This window comes from Alligator mississippiensis, chromosome 2 (assembly GCF_030867095.1).
Source record: "Alligator mississippiensis isolate rAllMis1 chromosome 2, rAllMis1, whole genome shotgun sequence".
Taxonomy (NCBI): Eukaryota; Metazoa; Chordata; order Crocodylia; family Alligatoridae; genus Alligator; species Alligator mississippiensis.
In genome coordinates, this window is record NC_081825.1 from 146,534,157 (window position 1) to 146,552,217 (window position 18,061).

The 18,061-nt window shown below is 44.5% G+C and overlaps 1 protein-coding gene across 3 annotated transcripts in view; it reads right to left on the bottom strand.

The window, feature by feature from the left end:
• LIN54 (lin-54 DREAM MuvB core complex component) overlaps positions 1 to 18,061 on the bottom strand; it is a 72,660-nt gene that overhangs the window by 54,289 nt on the left and 310 nt on the right. For 2 of the 3 annotated variants that reach the window (XM_019483940.2, XM_059722235.1), the window contains exon 1: positions 17,331 to 18,059. The exons of the other annotated variant lie outside the window; for it this stretch is intronic. The gene's annotated coding sequence lies outside the window, so the exon portion shown is untranslated. Of the gene's footprint in view, positions 1 to 17,330; positions 18,060 to 18,061 lie in introns of those variants that run through there. 3 annotated transcript variants of the gene reach the window in all.

Below are 18,061 nucleotides of genomic sequence, written 5' to 3' on the forward strand. Positions count from 1 at the left end.
ACTAGCGCGACTTCCGCCCAAGTCGAAGAACTTTGAGCACGCTGCAGAGTGCCTCTTAGAGATCCGACTTGCGGCTAGCTGATCGATAGACTGATCACCTATCGATCCTTCTTCCCGTCGCAGAACACAGTCCCAGACATACCCTTTTCCCGCCGGCCTGAATTACGGACGAGTTTACTGGCATTGGCCTCGCCAGCTGGAGCAACTCACATTGTTGTCCAGACGACCGAACCGTTTCCGTCGCAGCCACCCGTGACGCAAGTAAAGTTTTTTGCAACCATTAAGCTTGTCAGCCTCTCTATTCACCAGCCCGCCCTGACGAACGGGTAAATTCTGAATCACCTCGAGTCGGTTCAGCCCGGCCGAGACATCAACAAAAAAGGGAAGCAAGAAAATATCTTCTAAACGCAAATACAAGTTACCTCTTTTTTCCCTCATCCATTTTTCTACAGTCTACTTTTGTCAAATGGCTACAGTACATTATACAACTGTCAAAAGTCCTACAAAATGCACTAAGCTAACAGTTTCCTACAAAAACAGCATCCTGTAATACATGGGTTGTTTTTGAAGGAAAAAAAAAAAAAAAAAAAGAGCAACACTGACAGGGTGACCTACTGCCACCCACATAAAATTAAAATGTTAAAAAAAAAATACCCAGTTATGATATCAAACAATGAAGGAGGTTAAGAAGAAACAATAACTTACATATGGCAAATGCAGAGACATGCATTAAATGACATTTTAAAAGACAAGAACCTTGAATTATGGAGAACCAATTAACTGAGTCAACTTAGGTCACCTTCCCTTTCAAATGAAAATATAGCCACATTGTGGTTGCTGATTATCCTATACCAGCTAAATGCCCATAATTAGGGACCTACTGAATTCAAGGCAGAAGTGGGGTGCACTGTGGCTCCTTTAATCTTGCAGGTTCACCCACACCCCTGCTCCCCTCTGCTGATTGGTGGAGGGGCCCTGCTTGCAGCTTGCTCATGATTAGCAGGCAGGTGAAAACTATGGTTTTAAATAAGGTGCCATTTTTGCCTCCTGTCACTGATTGGTTGAGGGGCCTCGAATGGCCCTGCTGTTTGCTCCTGACAGAACCACGATTAAACCTGTGGTTTTAGCTTCCCCGCTGATCACAAGGGAATGGTGGGGTCCCCTGCTAAATCATCAGCAAGGAGGGGAGGGGGCAACAGGCGAGGTACATGCAGGGGAACGTGCAAGATTAAAGGAACTGCCATGCACTCTACATCCTCTAATGGGTAGGGACCTACAAATTCATGGCAGTAGTAATCAATGAAACATATACAAGCTGTGATTATTCAGCATTAAGTTATTTACACTGCAGCATCCTCAATTGCAAAAAGATTTATGGACAGGTGGTACAACAAAAAAATACATCTCAGTATTAAAATGGATATTTGTAGCATCTACAGGAAGTGCTAGAAGCACAACAGACTAATTCTACTGCCCACTAGCACATCCTGGCGAAAGCCGTGCTTGTGCTAATGCACAACAGAATTAATCTACTGCACATTAGCATCACAAAAGGTATGCGCTGGTGCTACTGCTAATTATGGTGCATTTAGTACCTGTTATTACAGGTACTAAACTTAATGTGCTGTAACTACAGCACATTAATGCACATGTAGACATGCCCACTGGAGTACCATTTTGGTTAACAACATTAAGAACTGCCTCATACTCATGAAGCTCTAAACAAATTTTAAGCATGTATACATTAATCTTTATATACAGGCAACCCCCACTTAACGCCATTTCACTTGGTGCTATTTTGCTATAGTGCTCGTTTTAAATTGATACCCAATTCCACTTAACGCTCGGCAAGTTTTGTTATAACGCTAGTGGGCGTCTGACAGCTGGTACTGAAACTGACACTAATCCTGGCAGCCTTGATTTTGGTGGCTTTAGAAAGCGGAAAGTGAAAATGAAAGTTTGTTTCGCTCTGTTTCACTTAACGCTTGGTTTTCAGGAACCAATTAAGAGCGCCAAGTAGGGGTTGCCTGTAATATCATCGTATAAACTGCTGTTTAGCAAGCTAGTTGATCCTAATGCAAAGTTTTAAAAATCCAACCCTAAATCTTTAAAAGGATCACAGTGGTGTTGTTCCCTGGCCTATCATAGATACAAGAAGCAAGGGTTCTTTGGTAATGTCTTTTTTCTCCTAACTAAATATGGGCCCAATATATACATTAGACAAGCTTTCAGGCACAAAGTGCCTGTCCTCAGGTCTGGGAAGAAAACAGATACAACCTGAACTAAATGCCAGGTAAAATAGTGACTTGTTTAACTGTTATATAAATGAAAATAGTCACTTAAAGAGGGAAAGCAAGCTGTGGAGCAAAGAGAGGTTATCACAAATAGGCACAAAACAAGTAAAAGGCTGTTGAAATAGATAAGTCACTCCATCTCTGGCCCCACAGTCCTTGTACTCAAGGGAACCCTAAACAAGACAGACCTGGAAACAAAAGATTCATATAGCTTCACTGGACACCAGAAACTAGGGTCTAAACACAGAAGTTTTAGGGCTCATTACAATTTACCTGCTCCCTTGCTGAACTCTCTGTACCTTATGTAGATTATGTACATAATGCATTTAAGCAGAAGTCAGTTTTATCTGATATTTAGCTTAGGCTGCATCTGCTGCTTCTCTAGACTGTCACAACCCAAGGGTGTGATTTTTGTTTGAGAGTGCTTCGGCACTGCTAAATTGTTCCAGCTAAATTGCAGCTTCTTTGCACGGTGGAGTTTTCTGCTGCAGAGGAGAACCCCGGTGCAAAAGAATTCCCGCCACCAGTAGCTTTCTTTGCAGGGTGCATTTCTTTGTTGCAGCACAGAAATGCACTTTGCAAAGAGTTCCCGCCATCTGTATTATAATTCGAGCCCCATTATTGGCTTGCGTGAAATTATTCACACGTGGCGGCTAGCGATTGGCTTGCTAGCTGTATAAAAGGCTTGAGTGGTTTCCGCCCAAATTGGAGGACTCCACGAACACCAGGAGGAGGAGACTTCACACTGTGTGAAGATCTCTAAGCGCTGCGGAGCCTATTGGACCCAGCGTATTTCAAGCAGGCAACAGGGGTCTGATCAGCCTCTAGCCTCTCCCCGTAGCCGAGTGCAATCCTTGACGTATCCCTCTTCCCCGCGCGCAAAAAAGATCCACAGAACCTAGCAAACTTCGTGTGAGTCTATTCACAGCTCTCTACTTCGAGTACTTTCTTCGGTTGGCGCGATGGGCTCGCGGTTTAGAGCCTCCAACCGGATGGGCTAGAAGAATGTTCACGGGAAGGAACTCTAGTCCGCCTCTCTTCTTTTCCATCTGTAACCGCAACTCAAGCAAGTTTTCCTGCCTGCACCGCGACCATCTTCGGTGTAAGTAAAATAATCTTAAATTAACCATTATGAGTCCGTGACTAATTCTAGCGTGCCGCCTGTTTTCTCCGACCCAGTGTGCCCAGGCTGCTGGCCACAGCCTGTGCGGCGCGAAAAAGGGCTCAGATTGCTCCCGGCCCGCACATAGACATGAACCATGCAATCAAGAATGTAATCAACATCCCCCCTCCCCCCCAACTATATAGCTGGTCCAATAAAAGGTATTTCCAGACAAAAAAATTGATATTCATAGCTTTTGGCTGATGAATGGCATGGCATGTATAGCCCAGACAAACAGAAGCAAATTGTCAATGGATGACTTGGAGGCAACTGTTACTGTTAAGTAACAGCTTGTAATTGAGTTAGCAAAAAATTAAGAAGTTAATCTCTCCCAAGCATAGGCAAACACATTTGTTTAAATATCCATTTTATGGGTTTTTTTTTCCCTTTCAAATAATTGGTTTTAGGCTGCAGAGCCGATTTAACTTTAAAATCCTAAATCTCTGCCACGTATTATGCAACCTTAATTATTATAGCTTGTAGAAAGGAACTGGACATACATGCCACTTAGCCTACTTGCAGATGTTAAAAACAAACAAAAACAACACCACACAAAACCTGAGCTTTACCAGAAAAAGCAGTACATTACTTCAACCTGGCTCTCCAGCATCTGTAAAGATCAGGTGCTTCAGCAGGGCTTATTGGCACTTTTACCTAAAGCTGATTCAATCAGCTATTAGCTAAAAGCGCCAAAAAAACCCTACATTGGCACTTGCTCTGAGATTATGCTTTACCAGAGGCAATCAGCATGTCACAAAATAGCAAAAGGACTGATTTACACAGAAGGAAAGAACTGCACATGGCAAGTTGACCATATAGTTTGGAGGCAAAGTACAGAAAAAAGGATACAATCTCTCACCCTCTCATTTGACTACAACACAGCCCTTCAGAGAGTCTTGTCCGATTTTCCAGAGCTCAGGGTTCTTGCCTAGCTGGACACACGGATTTCTTGAAGGTATGGGAAAATCCCAAGCCAGATAGCTCCCAAATACCTTCAAGCAAGCCTGTCCCCTCCCTCACCAACACTGTTCTATTTGCCACCGAGTCTAAGAGCCCTTCAGAAATTTTTCTTCCTGGGGAATCTAGATTCCCCACAGTGAATTGCATATCTCCCAATGTTCTTTTGAGGCAGATGACACCTACAATATTTTGGGTGCCTATCCCAACAAAAGCTCTCTCTGCCATGTGTTTGGGAGCGATAATTGTTCTTGTCCTTCTAAAGGAACTGACCAGTGATACTTAATAGTTCCATCTATAACTTTGGATGAAGATGTCTCAAAATTGTAGAGCTACATAGATAGAACACCATCCAGTGATACAAATGGACACTACTTAACTTTGGCTTTTGAATGAGACCAAACACAAGGTTAGTCAACCCAACCTTGGAGCAGACCTCTCTGCAAGGCAGACTAAGCCTCAATATTATCCCTGCTTTTGGGGAAGGTTGGCAACTATATCAATATATGTAACAATTTTTTAGCAAAAACAGAACACTAACTACTCTTAATCTATTAATTTGGGGAGTATTACACATTAGAATTTAATAAATGGAAGTATCCTTCATATAATTAATGAGACCCTAAATACCATATTTACCCAAATCCAAAACAATTCTGAATTTAGGATGATTCCCCAATAATTAGATTTTAGACAGAAGATTTATAGAGGTGTACCAATATATTGCTGGCATACTGGATCAGCACCAATAAAAGGAAAATTAACATCACTGGCAATCAATTTTTTTTAGCTGGTGTAGCCAATAACGTCACGGATAAGTGGCTGGACTGGCACTACCAAAGGCCAGATGATGTGGCTCCATGGATCCAATTCTTTAAAATCTGCAGCTACCCTTTGCTTTCATACTATTTATTTGGTTTCACTTTCTATGTCCATGAAGATATGTAGGCACTAGCACCACAGAATGCTAGAACAAGCAGCTGAATTAACAAAATGTGAATTTATCTGCTCATGATTACAGTATACCAAAATCTATTTCTTATGGACTTAGAAGTGGCCAGAATTTGGAGAACTATGTAACCAAAACTGTAAATGTCTTGTGTTTGTGAACACTAACTCAACAGTCACCTCCGATTTATTTTTAACATTAACCTTGCATGACTTGCAGGGCCTCCCCCCCTTAAACATACATCAGTTCAAGGACAAAGTTAGGGTGGTTTATGGGAAAGTTTGTTAGTAACTGTGGTGTATAGAAGCCAAATTAAGATTTTGCTTTCTAAAAGTGAGTTGATTAGTTGCTGCGAAATGGGTAAGACAGACCTTACGGTGGGCAGGGCTCTTAGGTTTCTGTGGGTATTGGTAGCTGCTGACAAAAACAGCTTTAATACAACATAGCATTTTGGCACTGGAATAAGTTTTGGATAAAAATGCAGGGCAACTTTGCATAGCCATGGAATATGGTCAAGAGGATTAAAAGCTTAAGAGTTGCTGTCATGTGGGCTGGGGTGGCGCAGGCACTAAGGTGCACAATTGATAGCCCAGAGGTCACAAGTTTGAGGCCACAGCATAAGCACTCACAGAGCGGCCTGTCCGATTCCAACAAATCCACAAATTCTGCTAAATATCTTGTCACAAGAACAAGGAAAAGAAGTCACTGTCATGACCAATTAGTGAAACAAAGCACTTACAAATGACTAGTGGCAAGTCTATTACATTCATCAGCCCAAGATTAAGATCTCAGACTAGAGGGAAACAGTCTGTAGACCTTTCAGGAACATTTTGATGGCAGAAAGACAGAAGCCAGAAGAACTATTACTATCAGCATATCATGTCAGGGAGACGTGTGTGTGTGTGTCAAGGATAGGTCAAGAGATGTTAGGTAGAACAGCAAGCTCAGAACAGATCAATTTATTTATTCATGAGATTTATATGCTGCCCATCACAAAAAGTTCATGCTAGCTTATAATAAAAAGAAAACAATTTATAAAAAAAAGCAGTTGAGTTATGAAAGAAGACAAGATACAAAACAAGAACTCCCCAAACAATACCCCAGCTTAACTTTGCCGCTAAATGCCTCCCTAAGAGTCTCAGCACTTCTAGAAGATGTGCAACTTCAGGTTCTGGCAAGCCAAAACGGTGGGAAAGTTTCAGAGAAGGGGAGCTACTACCAAGACTGACCTCCCACTTAGTTTTGCCAAACAAACTTGGTGCATAGACAGAACTTGCAGGAGCTGACATTAAGTGATCTTTCACACACAGAACAAGGAAACTAATTATTTTGTGGCACCTAAAGGGAAAACCTTTGCCACTAAAGGGGAGGCAGTGTAACCTAATGGACAGATCACTGAACCAGGACTTCCGAGACCTGGGTTCTACTGCTAAGTCTGCCACTGGCCTCTCTTCATCCCAGTTTCTTCATCTGAAACTAGATAACAATATATTGATAATGAGTAGATCAAATGCTTTGTGATCTACTGGGGAAAACTGCTAAGTAGGAACTAGATAATATCATTAAAAGCTACTCTCTCATGGCATATGATGAAAGAACTATTCCAGGTCTTGTTATCCAGCTGACCTGTTGTGCAATTCCAGACTGAGATGCATGGACAAGAAGGCATTCTTGAGACAGCAGGTTTCAGTAGCAGAAACCAAGATTCCAATGACATCCAAGAGAATTGTGGTCTTGTACTGCCTGGCTCACACTTCAAACATTATAGTCAACCTTTCTGGTCACCAGTAGAATCAAACAGAACTTTCTTAGTTCTACATTTGTGAACCTGGTCTATATTTATAACTGCTCTGAAACAGAACCAAGATCACTTCATACTGTTCTTTGTTATGAGCAGGTCTAAGAAAGGACAGTGCCATTACCTGAATAGCAAATTCACTGCTGTCCGATGCAAGCACTACTTGCATCGTCCCTGCAGGCTGTAACTTAAGACAACTCTTAGCACCAATACAGTTCTCTCTCTAGAAGGTTCATTTCTCAGAGCAAAAATTCTTATGGCTCAAGAGACGTGCATGGCAGCTGGAGCTTCGATAGGAAATCCCAGTCTGTTAAGCATTGACTGTAGCGGTCCTATGGATCATGCTTATCTTACCTGGCTTTGAAGCTACATACAGTGCATGGTGTTCTCAAAGCATTGGTGCCCTCCTAAGGCTGAAAACAGACATTGTCCTTGGAGTGTGATCAGCTGTGCTGCAATGTGTTGTTGCACAACTGATAAACTTCAATACACCTACAGACATCTTACAGGGTTATTGCCTTGCAAGGTCAGGCCGCCGCCACTCCCAGGGATTTGGGGGCCTGATCCTGTGGGACAATGGTCCCAGACCCTACTTGCAGACATGAACCCCATGACAAGGCAAAGCACCTTGGGCCACTGACTCACAGGATCAGGGCCCTGAAGCTCCTGCCTAGGGTGGCTGAAGAGTCTGGGCAGCTGCAGGCTACCTGCACTCTCCCACCATAAGTGAACAGATGTTGGCCACAAAATGGTGGCATGAATTATGACTAGTCATTGCCATGGTAAAATTTAGGCACTGTGGAGTAACAAAGGGCTAAGATAGCGCTTTGCTTGAATGTTGTGCAGCCATAAAAGTTTGTTTGCAGCTTAATGCCTCCTTGGTGAGGAAGGCATGAATGGTTTGTCCGTCTCTTGGTCCAAGCCCCAAGTGCTATGTAGGGCTTTACGAAAGCCAACTGGGGAACAGAACTCCTCCTAGGCAGCGAAATGGTAACACAGAAGGAACACCCTGCTTTGAGCTTGAAGTTTGCAGACAGAAGTGCAGCTCCGTACTGTAACGGAGAACACTTTGCCAAAAGCGTTTTGCGTTACAGCTATCTCCTGGAACAAACAGAAGTTCATTGTTGGTTGCAGCAGGAAGGGGAATCTAGCTGCTGGCAAGGAACCTGCAGCTGGTTTCCCCTAGCAATGGCCGCTCCTCTCTCCCAGCCTGTCCCTGCTTCAGAATGGGAGGGGGAAAAGGAAGCAGAGGAAGCTCGTTCTAGGGGTTCGCCAGCCAGTGCTGGAGAGTGGGGTGGATGTATTTTAGCACCCCCCCCCCACCTCACCTCCGATACACCAGCCCCACCCTCCAGCAGGGGCTGAAAAACCCCTAAATCAAACTCCCTCTATGCCCTTCCTCCCCCCCATTCTGAAACAGCTCAAGGCTGGCAAGCAGCCCAGACAGAAGTTACAGAAGAAGCAATTTTGAAATGCCTTCATCTGATCCCTCATCCAATAGGGGGTCAGATTTCACCCAATCATCCATTTCTGAAGTTGCCTGCAGTCATGCACTTTTGTTTGGTCATGACTATAAAAACTGCTTTCTGTGGCAAGTGGGGCAAAAATTGTCACTTCTGTCTGGGCCCTCTAGTTTTCAAATCAGCCAATTTCTAGCAAGTGTGCAATTAACTCATTTTCTCCTCCTCTGGCCACAGGAAAGAAAAGGCACCCTCCTCCATCCTTTCATCTGCTTTAGGTCCTCCTCAACTATTTTAGTGAGAAGGGGAAATACACTTTGCTTTTTTTATTGGTCTCAATACCTAATTTCATAGCCAGCCTTTGCTACAGCTCAAGTTTTCATTTTTATGTCTGGTGAGGAAACTGACAGGCTATTCCTCGGAATCTTCAAAGTTGTGAAACCAACCGGAGTTTGGCCAGCATAGCCCCAAGGAGCAGCCCAGTCAACTCACTGAAGCAGGGAGAAGCTGAAAGCCAGCATGGCTTTAATTTACATTCATTATACTGAAAACAGGAAAACAAGCTCTTTAAACGGATCAAAATGTACAGCTTAGGGTCTTATTACCAATCATTGTGCCTGCCAAAACAAAGCCACTACTAATTCAGTTCTCCACTGGATTTAATCTTGTTTTCACATCCCTTTCTCTCAAAAGTGTAAAAAGGGCATGGAAGTGCATATCAAGCATTTTGATTTGATGAAATTTTAAAAAAAATAAAAAAAAATACTGCAGGATTGGCATTGGAGAAAAAAATGCAAAAACACATTTATCTATAGCAGGGGTAGGCAAAATGTGGCCTGCAGGCTGGATGCGGCCTGCCAGCCCATTCCATCTGGCCCACAGGACACCTGAAAAATTTAGAAAATTAATATTTATCTGCCCCTGGCTGCCTGTCATATGGCCCTGAATGGCTTACCAAAACTCAGTAAGCGGCCCTTCGCCCAAAATAACTGTCTGCCCCTGATCTAGAGCACCATGTAGATAGAGAGGTTCCATCATATCCAGTTGGTCCATGAAGATGATTATCACCTTAAGCAATCCTTGCCACTTGCATATATCCCATCATATTTTAACATACATTTTTTTACCGATTAGAATTTCTGTATTTCTTACTACTTCAGGCACAGGTAAAGTGTTGCCATTCATTGTATGAAATACCATTTTTTTTTCTACTTTCACCACTTTTTCTGATTTTTTTTTTTTTTTAAATGTGCTGTGTTTGCTGTTTGGTTGATATAGTACACAGTTACTGTATAGTTAAAATCAGCACTGTTTTAGGCATATAGCAGATCCTTTGTTTACTTATCACTATGTGTATGTTCATTATATTATACTTTATGGTATTCTGGACATTTTTTTTTAATTCATTTTTATGCTGTCCTTTTCAACAAGGCTCAGAACATCTTACCATAAGAGGACAGAATAAGTTATAGAACAGGAATGTGACACAAGAGCAGAACAAAACAGAACTAGAATATCCAGGTAAAACCGCATCTCAGCCTACCTTTCTCTGCTAAATGCCTGCTCAGATAAAAAGGTCTTACATCGCTTTCAAAAGATGTCTAGGCATGGGCTCTGGCGAGCCTCAAGAGGGAGGTAATTCTAGAGCTGAGAAGGAACCATGGACAACAGCTTCCCCCAAGCATTTTCCCCAAACGCACTTTGGTGTACTGATAGAGGTTGCAGGAGGTTGATCCTAGCTGACCTTAGATGAAGAACAGAAATCCTTTTTCAATAAAGTTCTAGGAAAGCAGATTAACTAAAAGGAAAGTGAAAGGGAACGAATATATGAATGTGGAAATAAAACTACCCTCTCTCAAGCCAATGGCAAAAAAATCCAGCTTCTCCACAACAAAATGAGACATTTACCAGAAAAATTCTTTTGTTTAAGATGACAGCATTAGGAGCTATCAAATAATAATGCTAAAGCAAATTATTTCAAAACAACAAAAATTCCTACTTGCTGTGCAGTTTGCAGTGAGTCATGAGAATAGTAGTTTTTGGAAATAATTAAAAGAAAAAAGGTGCCAAAAAATACCCGCCAAACATATATCCATTATATCAAGAGAAACACCACAGACCCTTACCACAAGGTAAATTAATCTGGCTCTCATCATCTGGTCACAACATTTAAAGTTATGGTTTCCAAGGCAACCATAATTAATCATCTTTATACATATCATTCTGTACTATTCTCTATGCTATCAAAAACATGCCCTTGTATGGAACAGAAAAGATATTCAAGACATAACTTGTATATATACACAAGGTGGATAAGTTACAGAATCATAGAAAATTAGGGTTGTGTAAGGGATCTCAGAAGGTCATCTAGTCAAAGTCAAAGCAGGGCCATCCTCAACTAGATCATCCTAGCCAGGGCTTTATCAAGCTGGGCCTTAAAAACCTCCACGGATGGAGATTCCACCACCTCTCTAGGTAGCCTGCTCCAGTACTTCACCACTCTCCTGGCAAGTTTTTCCTAATATCCAACTTAAACATCCCTTGCTGCAACTTAAAACCATTGTTCCTTATTCTGTCATTTGCCACCACTGAACAGTCTAGCTCCATCCTCTTTGGAGCCACCCTTCAGATCGCTGTAGGCTGCTATCAAATCCCCTCTCAGTCCCCTCAGCTTGCTTCTAAGAATGCTGTGGGAGACTATCAAAAGCCCTGCTACAGTAAAAGAATATTATGTCCACAGCTTTTCCTGCATCCACAGAGCCAGTTATCTCATCATAGAAGGCAAGCAGGTTGGTCAGACATGACTTGCCCTCGGTGAATCCATGCTGACTGTTTCTAATCACCTTCTTGTCCTCCAAGTGGTTAGAAATGGATTCTTTGAGGAGCTGCTTCATGATTGTTCCGGGAACTAAGGTGAGGCTGACTGGTCTGTAATTCCCCGGATCCCCCTTCTTAAAGATGGGCACTATATTTGTTCTTTTCCAATTGCCCAGCACCTCCTTGCATTGCTGCAAGTTTTCAAAGATGATAGCCAGCATCTCTGCAATCACATCAGCCAACTCCCTCAGCACCCTCGGATGCACTGCATCCAGCACCATGGACTTGTACACATCTAGCTTTTGTAAATAGTAATCTGTTCTTCCAACACCGAGGAATGCTCACCTTATCCCCAAACCGTGCTGCATGGTTCAACAGTCTGGGAGCTGACCTTGCCTTTTTTACCCGTCTTCATAGGCATCGAGTACTTCAGCCTTTTCCACATCGTGTCACTAGGTTGCCTCCCCCATTCAGTAATGGACCCACACATCCCCTGACCTTCCTCTTCTTGCTAACATACTTATAGAAACCCATCGTTTCCCTTCACATTCCTTGCTAGCTGCAGCTCCAATTGCACTTTGGCTTTCCTGACTTCATCCCCGCATGCCTATACTCCTCCCAAGTTGTTTGTCCAAGCTTCCAGTTCTTGTAAGCTTCCTTTTTGTTTTTAAGCTCACCTAACAGTTCTCTGCTAAGCTAAGCTGTTTGCTTGCCACATTTGCTGTTCTTCCTGCACATCTGTGCCCTCAGTAAAATTTCTTTAAAATATTACTAGGTCTCCTGGACTCCTTTCCTCCTTGGACTAGTCTCCCAGGGGATCCTGTCCATCAGTTCCCTGAGGGACTCAAAATCTGCTTTTCTGAAGTCCATGGTCCATACTCTGCTGCTCTCCTTCCTTTCATCAGGATTCTGAACTTGATCATCTCGTGGTCACTGCTGCCCAACTCGCCGCCCACTTCTACGCAACAATTGCAGTGGGAGCTGTGACTGACTGGACATTTGAGTATTTAAGTTGAATTATGAAGTGTTAATACGGGCAACATTTTTAAAAATTATTTTCAAAGTAGTAAAAATGAACAAGTGAAATCAGCACTAGCAAGATTCACCAGGGAGGTATTAGGTGGTTTTCTTCAGAATTTAGTTTGTGTACACACCACTTTCTACACAAGTATCATATTTACTGAAGTCCAAGATGAGTATTCCCCCTCCCCCCCCCAATTTAACACTGGGGAGTAGGAGGGGGGCAGAGGAGGCACCTCATCTTCGGTGGACGGCAAGCAGCAGCCACATTTCCAGCCCCAACTCAGGGTGAGAGTCAGAACCGCACTGCTGCTGCCTGACCCCCCCACCTGACAGCCTCATCCCCTACCCCCCTCTGCAGTTGTTGCCAGGCTGCCACCAAGTAGGGGCTGCCCCAGGCTGGAGCAGGGATGGAACCTGTCAGCACCAGGAAAATAATAAGTATTGGGGGAGTGGGGGGGGAAAAAAAAAAACAGGCAGGGAAGGCAGATGCAGCAGCAGTTGGGGGGGGGGGGGGAGAAGCTTCTTACCACCCCCTCCCAAACCTGTCCCCCCTACCACGGCTCTTCCCACTGCAGCAGTGGTGGTGGTGGGATAAATTTAAGATGACCCTCCAACGATTAGATTCTATAAATGGAAAGTCATCACAAATAGAGGTGCACTGATATACCAGTGCCATATCAGATGGGCACTGAAAACAAAAAAAAAAAAGGAATATTAACATCATCATCAGCTGTTGGCTTTTTTTGGCCAGGTTAGCTGATAACGTACCGATAAATATAACGTGTCTTCTAGCTCGGGCCCTGGATGCCACATGTATGTACACAGACACAACATGCACATGGCCAGCAGCATAGCTGAGCAGTGTGGAGAATACATCCTGCAGGTAAGTCTATGGAGGGGAAGTGGTGTGGGGGAGGCAGATTGAGGCCTCCATGGTGAGGGAGGGAGTGGGTCAGGGGCTGCTGCCCAGCCAGAGCGGGGAATGGGACCCAGGACTGGGACAAGGAGCAGGACTGAGCCACAGGTGGTTCATCCAGAGGGCACAGGGGGGTGGGGGGGAAGATTGAGGAGGGAGGGTGGCTCCCCACTGCTGCGCACACCCACAGGAGACAGGCATGGGCCCCCTGTATGTGTGTGCAGGGCGAGGGTGGACACAGGCTGCCTGCTGCAGGCTCAGGGCTCTCAACCCTGCTGCCCATACATCCCCTGCCCATTCGGCAGTGGTGGCGAGTTGTGCCTCCTGCTACCCACTGGGCAGGGAATGCACACCTAGTGTGCAGCTCCCAGGGCAAAGGCAGCAGGGTGGAGAGCCCCGAGCCCACAGTAGGCATCCCACATCCACCCTTGCCCCGCTTGGCTCATTAGAAGAGTCCCACACTTAAAAGTGGTGGTGGGGATGCTTGAACTAAAGCTCATTTGAAGAACTTCAGTTCAAGTGCCCCACTGCTATTTTTAAGTGCCGGGATGCTGATCCCCTGGACAAGCTGGCTATGGCTGACCCGCTCCTTGCCCCATTCCCGGGGTCCCATTCACTGCCCAGGCTGAGCAGCACCTCCAGCCTCTGCCCCACTTCCTCCCTGACCATGGGGACCTCCATCTTCCTCCCCCCACCTCCCTATCCCCTTCCTCCCCCACAGATATACCAGCAGGGCGCTGCTCTCCACGCTGCCCAGCTGCATTCCTATAAATTGGTTATCAAATCAGTACCAGCCAATATGCTTGGTGAATTATTGGCATTGGCTAAAAGTCTTTATCAGTGCACCCCTAATCACAAGTTCGTAAATTTTCCATGTTTAGAAACTAATTATTGGGGGGGGGTCATCTTAAATTCAGGGTAGTCTTGGATGCAGGTAAATGTGGTAATTAAATAGCTATGATTACGTCAACACAGTAAATGACTAAAAAAGGGTTTTCTTAGCATAAGGGTTGACCCATGCTTCTGACCACATTCTCAATTATCTCCCTTATATAGTCAGATACCCTCTTTGTGCAAGTTTTTCACAGATGGGGAAAAATAATTTTAAAAATTAGCATCAATACCATTGAAACTGGCAAGGAGAATTCAGGGAGTAAGTGTGGAACCTGAAGTTACATTATCTTTCAGAAAAACTGAGTGGACCCATTCCCTTTCAATTCCTAACAAATATAGTCTTAGATAACCTGCTTAATGTTAACTAAGAATAAACCTAGACAGACAGATACACTTCTGGCCCAGTGATTCTCAACCAGGATGCCAGGGTACTCCGGTATACCACAAGATCCTTTGAAGGGTGGATCAAAAGTGTGAGCAGATAAGAAGGTGCAAAGAACTCAGCAGATAAGGGCAGGTACAGGCTCCAGGTGCCTGGAAGTGAGCAGGTAAGGACAGGCAGATTGAACCCCTGCATTCCATTTACCTAAAATCTCTTGCAAGGAGGTAAGCACTGTAATAAACCAATTAGGTTTTTAAATGGGGTGTCACAATTCACAAGTGTTATCAAGGGATGCCTCAAGTTTAACATTAAAAAAAAAAAAATGTTGAGAATCACTGTTCTGGAGCCAAGTACAAATTTTCCAACAAAACAGTTTTTTCACAGGAAGGGAGGCACCGATTAAAAGAAACAAAAACTTTTTGGCAGTAGCATTAGTTTTTACAAGGAGTTTAGCAGAAAGTTCTTTCAGGTTCAGAACAGAACTAGAAATGCCATGCCAGAACAGTTGATAGCCCAATGACTAGGATTTATATTTGGGGATGTTGAAGATGTATTCAGAACCCTGTAGACAGCAGTGAATCCCATCAATTCCACACAGCTGCTGAGCAGAACTACCAACAGCAGCTGAGACAGACTGAGTTATTCAGATGAGGACCTCCCAGAAAACAAAGGGTAGGAATGAAATAGAATAGAGATTCTCTTCTCCTGTTTCTCATGGGCTGCTGAAACAAATTAAAACAACCCCCAGAAGTTCTTCTCTGTAGATATTTACATGGTTCCTGTCAGTATAATGTATTAATATTTGGGAAGAGCTAATAAATGCATTAACTCCAGCAGGGAAAGGTTAAGTGACCACCCTAAAGTCACACACACCTGAAACAAAACCAGGAGTTAAGGGCTACAAAGAGATCTGAATTTAACTCTGAGATGATCCTTCAACAGATAAAGATTAAATAGCTTGATGAAGCTCTTTCATAAACAGTGCAAGTCACATTCTAATCCAAGAACTGGAGCAAAAGACTGAGTCTGTTGTCAGAAACCAGGGACATCCTCCAGGTACAAATCCAAGAGTTTCTCTCTTTCCCAGCTTTCATGTCTACCCTTGGGCTAATAAGATTGGTAGAATTTTCAAGCACCATTTCAACTGCAACAGATATTAACCACTAATAAGGAAAAATTTTGATCAGTCTAAGCTGGTACGACAAACATGTTTAAGGGTTGAGAGGAAGTTACTGAAATTTGTTATAATGCAAGAATCGAAAATAGAGGGGGGAAATACTGACATCTGTAATATACGTAGTCAAACATAACTTTGATGGAGCAAAGTATTAAAGCCTAAAAAAATTAATGTATTATTCAAACAAACATCCCACCATTCTTGAACGCCCAGTTCCATTCCATTCTTAATGGGTTCATAGAATGCATTCATCACTATAGCATGTAAACACATTCTGGTAATGTTAAGCAATTTACCTAATAAGAGTCACTTGTTGCTAGTTCCTGTATCATGTTCAGCAGGAATTTGAACTCTCAAATAGTTCATTGTATCCTAAACAGTACTTATGAACATCACAGAGACCAACAGACTTAACATCTCTAATACTACTTGAGCCTGGACAGAAAGTTTTAACCCTCAATGTGTAAGATGACAAGAGAAAGCAGCATGCATTTCAGTGTTTTCCTCCTGTTCAGACTACTGTCTAGCAGCTGTTTCACGTGGCCTATAAGTGCAATTCCTCATGAAACTGCATCATTCCTGATGCCCCAAAACAAAAAGGTATTATTTCACATGCAGAGATATGCAGGCTCAAGGAAGAGTTCCACCTTTGAAAGAAAAACAAACAGTCAGAAATCCACATGTATCAAAGGATTCCAGATTGAAAGGATTCAGTTTGAAAATAAACACACACACACAAAAAACTTGCTTTCACCAAGGGCAAAGTCCATGCCAAGTATGACATTTTAGACATTATAAGGAAAATTTCCTTAAAAAATGACATGTAAAAGGCTTTCATTCAAAAGATATTTTCCAGAAAGTCACATAAATATCTGACAGTTTGGTCTCGGAGCCAACATGAGCTCTCACTTTTACTGTATAGTAGAAGTGTATTATAACACCCAACGCATTTCAGAAGCACAGAGTAACGCACAGATACAATGAGACCAAAGTACATTATAATCATGCTATCCTGTTTTGTTAGGGCTATAATTTGGAGCCTGATCCTGCAAAGTGCTGGGCAATGGGGAATTATGGGTGCTTAGCACTGCCGAGTCTTTGCCACACGCTGGAAACAGAGTTGAAACCTGGCTAGGTGCCATGTGCACAAAACCCAAGAATGCCACCTGTGATGCTGTGGATTAACAGCATACACTCAGCTCCCTACACAAGGGAAGCAATATAGCCAGTCCCTGCCAGCACCATACTTCCTACTCAAGAGGAGCCATACACCCAATCCCCATCAGGGTTTTTTTTGGGGGGGTAATTCAGTATATGTAGCTGGGCCCCCTACTCACTATGGCAAACTCACTTTACCTCCTTCTCCTTCTGAAGCCTGTTACCCCTGCAGAGCTACAGCCAGCCTCCAAAGGCAAGAAGAAGAGAAAAAAGACTGCCCTCTGATAAAAATACCAACCCATCCAGCAGGCTTCAACACAAGCCGCTGCTTAGCTTTACTCACCTGCCAGCAGGACAACGAGCAGCAGGAGGGGATGGGGCAAGTCGGAACAGGGCTTGAAAGACCCAATGCTCAATGGGAGCAGGGCACTGCCAGCAACCACCCTGCACCGAGGCAAAGCAGAGGCCCCCTGCCCCAGAGGCGGCGACGGGTACAAGGCACTGGGCCCAACACAAGTAGTGGCCCAGCCTGGGCCGCTAGCACCCCGGTTCCACGGCCCAGCCCGGCGCAGGCTCCTCCTGCCCGTTACTCTCGGTTGCAGTGAGGGGTCCCGGGCAGCGGCTGCTCCGTCAGGGCCCGGGACTGGATTTCGAAAGATCCGCCATTTTCACCTCGTCACCGCCGCCACCGCCCCGCCCCGGGCCTGGGGGCGGGGAGAGGGAGCCCGCCACAGCGGGCGGCGGCACAACAGCCCCCGCGCGCCCCCCCATGACCTTGATGAGGGTCGCAGGGAGAGAATTGGGGCGAGTGAGTGAGTGAGTGTCCCCACAACCGCCCGCTGTCCGGAGAGCGCAAGAGAGAAGCCGCCGGGGGGTGTCCCGGCACGGCGGAGCCGGGGCGGCTTCTCCTCGCCCTTCGCACCGGCCCTGGCGGGAGCCCAGAGCAACCTCCCGGCAGCGACGGAGCCAGAGCAGCCCGCAGCGCCCCCCAGCTCCGCACGGACGTGACAGCGGTGCAGCGCGCGGGACCCGACGCCGCTGCCCGCGGACGAGCGGCGCGGAGAGGCCGACAGC